Source organism: Alligator sinensis, unplaced genomic scaffold, assembly GCF_000455745.1.
Source record: "Alligator sinensis unplaced genomic scaffold, ASM45574v1 scaffold948_1, whole genome shotgun sequence".
Lineage (NCBI taxonomy): Eukaryota > Metazoa > Chordata > Crocodylia > Alligatoridae > Alligator > Alligator sinensis.
This window is the reverse complement of record NW_005843093.1, coordinates 324432-330269: the sequence shown is the minus strand read 5'-3', so window position 1 is coordinate 330269 and position 5838 is coordinate 324432.

Genomic DNA, 5838 nt, shown 5'->3' with positions numbered 1-5838 from the left:
GCGGGGGGTGGTGAAACAATTAATTTTTGTTTTATTTATTTATTTCCTACGGAGGTTTTGGCCTACTGCCTTTGTCGGCCTCGACGTCGAATACAGGCACGGTTCAGCCTGCTCGATGCGTATTTACCACGACCGAAGCTATTCAAGAAGGGTGGGCAGCAGAGAGGAGAAAACTGTCTTACCCAGTCCCCTGGCTGTTTCCCCTCTGCCAGTGGATCCTGGGAGTGGACAAATCCTGTTGAATTCGATTAGGATAAGACTGGTTTTCATAGTTGGCTCTACCCTGGTCCTTTAAGCAGTTTGAGTTGTGACACATGTACCCATTTCCCTGCATCCCCCTTATCAATCTGTACCACTGTTGGACTTAGCCAACTGATAATAGTATATGGCCCAATCCATTGTCCATTTGCAGCTGGGCTTGTTGGATAGCCTCACTAACTTGTATTTCCTGCTGTTTGAGTCGGTGGGGAAGTCCCTTCACCCAGTCAATAATATCGGTGGGCTGTGGGGAGCTGGGGCTGTCTGGGTATGGGACCAGTCCGGTGGGGAGCAGAGCCATGCGTTTACCACATAAGATTTGGTAGGGCTGCAGACTTGTTCCCAAATGGTTCCCACTTCTTAAAGCTGCTAGTATTAGTGGCAGCCTCAGATCCCAGCCAATACCAGTTTCATTAACTATCTTTCTTAATGGTTCCTTAATAGTTCAGTTCATGTGTCCCACTTGTCCTGATGACCGAGGGTGGTGAGGGATATGCCGTTGTTGCTTTATTCCTAGGGCCTGTAATAATTGTTTTATCCCTGATCCTGTGAAATGCGGACCTCGGTCAGAGTCAATGATTTGGGGGACCCCAAATCTGCAAATAACCTCTGCCCATAGTTTCTTTGCAGTTGCTTCAGCGGTGTGGGTTTTCATGGGGAACACTTCAACCCATCCACTGGAGGAGTCTATAATTACCAGTAAATACTGGTTTCCTCTGGCAGTGCGTGGCAGTTTATGGATATAGTCCATCTGTATTCTCCGCCATGGACCGACTATCTTTTGGTATAGGAGAGGTCCTGGGTCTCTGAGCTTTGCCCCTTCTCCTGCACAATGCAAGCATCCCTGCACCCATTTTCTTGCATCCCTAGATATCTCTGGCCAATAGGGTCTCTCTATTACTCTGGCAGCGGTGGCCTCTGGGGTTTCATGCCGCAGGTTATGGCAGGCACTGATAATTTCCTCCCCGAGTTCAGGGGGTGGGACCCATCTAACTGAAAGGGCTTGCTCTGTTGTAGCCAACTTAATATAAAAGGGTTTGGCCAGGTTTGGGTATGCTAGTGCTGGTGCAGTAACCAGGGCTTCTTTTAGTAGGCAAAAGACCTTTTGTTCGGTCTCCCCCCATTCCCATTTCACCTTTTTTTAGCAATTTCCAGAGAGGCTGTGTGATTTCAGCAAACTGGTGTATATGGGAGGGAAGGAAGTTAAACCCTCCCAGCAATACCCGTAAGGAGTGGGGATCTGTGGGGACTGGCATGTTTGGTACAGCCTTGATCTCATGCAGGTCTATCTTCTTCCCTTCTACCCCCAATCTTACACCTAAGTACATCACCTCCTGACCTTTGGTCTGCTGACCTTGAATCCAGTTTTCTGGATCAAAGCCAGCACCCTTTTGGTCCGATCCGTGACCTCCTGCTCTTGGTCCCCCCAGATCCTAATGCCATCCACACAGGACATTACCTTGTCCTGGTCTGTTTTGCTTAGGTTCTGCAACATGCTCAGCACATGGTGGTGAGCAATAGCTGGGCCTTATGGAAAGAAACCCTGCAGAACGCGTGTGAAGGTGTATTGCTTTCCCTTGATGGCAAAAGCAAACCTATTCCAGGACTCCGGATGTCAGGGAATAGCAAAGAAGCAGTTGGCTAAGTCTGTAACAGAGAAGCACCGAGGACTTTCTTGCACTCTGCTGAGCATAGCGGGCATGTCAGCTACAACTGGAGCCATAGGACGTGTCCCTTTATTAATGGCTCTATAATCTACAGTCAGCCTCCATGAATCTTTGTCCGCTTTAAGGACAGGCCATACTGGGGAATTAAATTCTGAGTGGGTTTCAATGAACACCCCTTGCTTCAGCAGGTCCTCAATGGTTGCCTGTATAGCCTCCTCAGCCTGCTTTGGAAAATTATACTGTTTCTGAGGAGGAACTAGTTCACCCACGATCTTTACACAAGCATCAATCCTGCCACAGTCGCTTTTGCTTCTTGCCCATACATCCAGGAATTGCTGCACCCATTCATCTCCCATATCAAAATTAATTGCCCCTATGCCTCTACACCATTCCAGTTTCCAATAAGGGTTAGTTTTTATGGTTTCTGTAACCCCTTGGGCTTTCCACACCACCCCATTTGCCAGGTCTAAGACCCAGCCTTCATGACTGAACAGGGGAGCTCCCAGGATTAACTGTTCAGTGGATCCCTCCAACTGAACCCCTCCTATCCTGATTTTATACTGCCCCTCTGGGAAATGGATGCAGATTATTACATCCTTACAAACCATACCCATAGTTTCCTGTCCAGTGAAAGAGCGCAGAGTTATCCGCCCATTATTATATTGATTTAAGTCCCATCTCCTGCCAAAGACATTTAATGCAGCCCCGGTATCCAGAAGAGCACTGGTTTGCCCCTGTTTTCCCACCATAGCGGGTATTCTGGGTCTCCCTCCTGGATCCCAATTTAGAGCGCCCACTTTTACCCACGAGCCTGGGCTCTGCTCATGGGTTACATTACAGGGGCCCCCTCAGCAATCCCCTGATACCGGTGCTGTAGCCGCAATCCCGGTGGCATGGAAAGCTGACCCCCGTCCCTCGCTATCATGACTGCTCTCTCTTGTACTCAGTTCCACCGTCCTTTCAATTAATTCATACAGGGGTCTCCAGTGCCATTTCTCCTTGGGTTCCCCATGCTGCATTAAAAATTTCCATAAGGTACCCCGAACCCCATTATACTCCTCCCTACTGTCATATCAGTGGTAGTTGGGATAGTTATTGGGGCGGAAATTGGGCCTTTGGGTCCTTCGCTCCAAATCAGGGTAGGTATTCTTATTCAAGTATGTGACCCTGTGGTTTGGTGCTCTGTTAGTTTCGGAGAACTGCCACCAACCCCACTTGTCTACCACCCAGCCTCCCTGCATCCTGGGCTTTGGCGAGGATTTCCCCCAGAGTATAATTCTGGGTGTCCCTAAGTGGCCCCATTAACCCTATAATGGATCGGTGCAATCCCTCCTGCACCTCCTTCCAGAATCCAGGGGGATAATCAATGTTTCTGATCTCAGGGGTCCTATTGCCTTCCCTATCTATGGGCAAGACCGCCCCAGACAACAACCCGAACATCACACACCTGATTACATAATCCCCAACTGGTTCCCCAGGGTTTTGGCTGCTAGCCCCAAATTGCCCCCTGAAGGTTTTCCTCACAATATTCACTCCCAGATCCAGTATACTCCAGAGGATCGAGTCCCCCCTAGTGCCACCCTCCCAGCCGTAGCTACGACAGTCCCAGCCGTAGCCCGCCTACCAGTGGCATGACCCAGATGGGCACGTGCTGGACCCTGAGGGTCCCCTCGGGGTCTGCGGCCCCCACCTCTGGCACCTCGGAGACGGCCACCCAGATGGAGCCCATGGTCCTGGGCTCCACGCGGACGGAGCCCCTGGCTCTCAGCTGCGGGGGCTTCCTTCCCCTTTTTCAGGCTCTGGGGCCTGGGAGCATGGCCACCTCCCCTTGTGGGGTCTGCTCCCTTTGGGGTCTCTGGTGCGCCGGCTGGAGGAGCTCCAGGCCGCAGTCCAGAGACTGCGTGCCATCAGGGACTGCGAGCAGGAGATTGACTCCTACTGCCAGGCCCTTCTCCCCTGGGAGGTGGAGGGTAGACCACGGTCTCCCTCCAGGACAAGGGAGGACTCCAGGACCTCCCGTACTGTCCAGTCAGGAGGATGGACCAAGGTGGTCAAGGCCCCTAAGGCCGGCCGCACCAAGACCCCTGCCCCACCAAAGCTTTGCAACAGGTACGAACCTCTTGCAGCCCCAGCAGAGCCTGCTGAGTTGCCAGCTCCCACAGGCAACACAGGCTGTACTGCAGCTACCGCCCCCGCTCCCCCCAAGACAAAATGCAAAGTGTTTGTCATGGGAAGCTCCATCCTGAGGGGGACGGAGGGGGCAATCTGCCGCCCCAACCCCTTAGCCCAGGAAGTCTGCTGCTTCCCGGGGACCTGCATCCGAGACATTGCAGAGAAGATCCCAAAGCTCCTCCAGCCCACTGACCACTACCCTATGCTCCTTGTTCATGTGGGCACCAATGAAATGGCTTGGAGCACTCCCAGCCAGGTCATGACATGCTACAGAGATTTGAGAGCGGGGCTAAAGGGTCTGGGGGCACAGGTGGTGTTTTCTTCGATCCTCTCAGTCTTGGGGTAAGGGCTGAGGAGGGAGAGGAGGATCCACGTGGTCAACCAAAGACTGCGGCGCCGGTGTCATCAGGAAGGGAAGGCTGTGCCTTCCATGACCACAGTCCGCTCTTTGGCGAGAGAGGCAGCGAGCTGCTGGGAAGGGATGCCCTCCACCTCTCTCCCCTAGGGAGGAGGCTCTTCTCAGCCAGACTGGCTGACCTGCTCCACCGGGCTTTAAACTAAGCCTGCCGAGGGACGGGGGGACTACCGCCACTGCTGGCCGCTGAGCAACCCTTGCAAATCCAGCAGGCCAAGGCACTTAAGGGAACCCACCCCTGCCCCAGCCCTGGTACAATCTGTGGGCAAGGCAAGAGCCCCCAAAGGGACACTTGCCTGCCTGTACACAAATGCCAGGAGCTTGGGGAATCCTCCTGTTTAAAACAAATCATTACAATGTCATAGGGATAACGGAGACCTGGTGGGACTCCACCCATGACTGGACCACGGGTATAGACAGCTATACCCTGTACAGGAGAGATCGAGTAGATAGAAGGGACAGAGGTGTAGCTCTCTACGTTAGGGAGAGCTATGCATCCCTGCAAACTGATGTTGCTGACCAGGAAGGATGACTGAAGACCCTCTGGGTTAAAATCCGTGGGGAACACGGCACAGGGGACACAATGGTGGGGGTCTACTACAGACCTCCCACCCAAAGTCAAGAGCTTGACCAGGAGTTCACCCGGGAACTGGCTGAGGCTGCATGCTCCAGGACCATGGTTTTCTCAGGTGACTTCAATTACCCAGACATCTCGTGGGAGGATCACTCAGCAAAATCCAAGCGGTCGCAAAGCTTCCTATCATGCGTGGATGACCTCCACCTGACTCAAGAAGTCTACGGGCCAATGAGAGGTAAAGCGCTGCTTGACCTAGTACTGGCTACTGGGGATGACCTAATCAGTGACCTAGTGAACAATGGGAAGCTGGGTGACAGCAACCATGAGCTAATCACCTTCGCCATCCACCGTAAAGCTGGCAAGTCGGTCAGCAACACTGAAGTCCTTGACTTCAGGAAAGCCGACTTTGACAAGCTCAGGAGGCTTGTCAGTGAGGCCCTAAGGGACCGTGACCACAGGGAGAGGGGAGTTCAAGAAGAGTGGTTGCTCCTCAAGGGAGCGATCCTCAATGCACAAACTAAGTCTATTCCATCTCGGAGGAAAGGCAGCAAGAGGGCACAGCAGCCCCCCTGGCTCTCCAAGGACCTAGCAGACCTCCTGAGGCTAAAAAGAAAGGCCTACAAAGGATGGAGGATGGGAGTCACTTCCAAGCAGGATTATTCTGCACTGGTCCGGTCCTGTAGGGAGCAGACCAGGAAAGCCAAGGCTGCAACTGAACTCCAACTAGCTTTGAGCATCAAGGACAATAA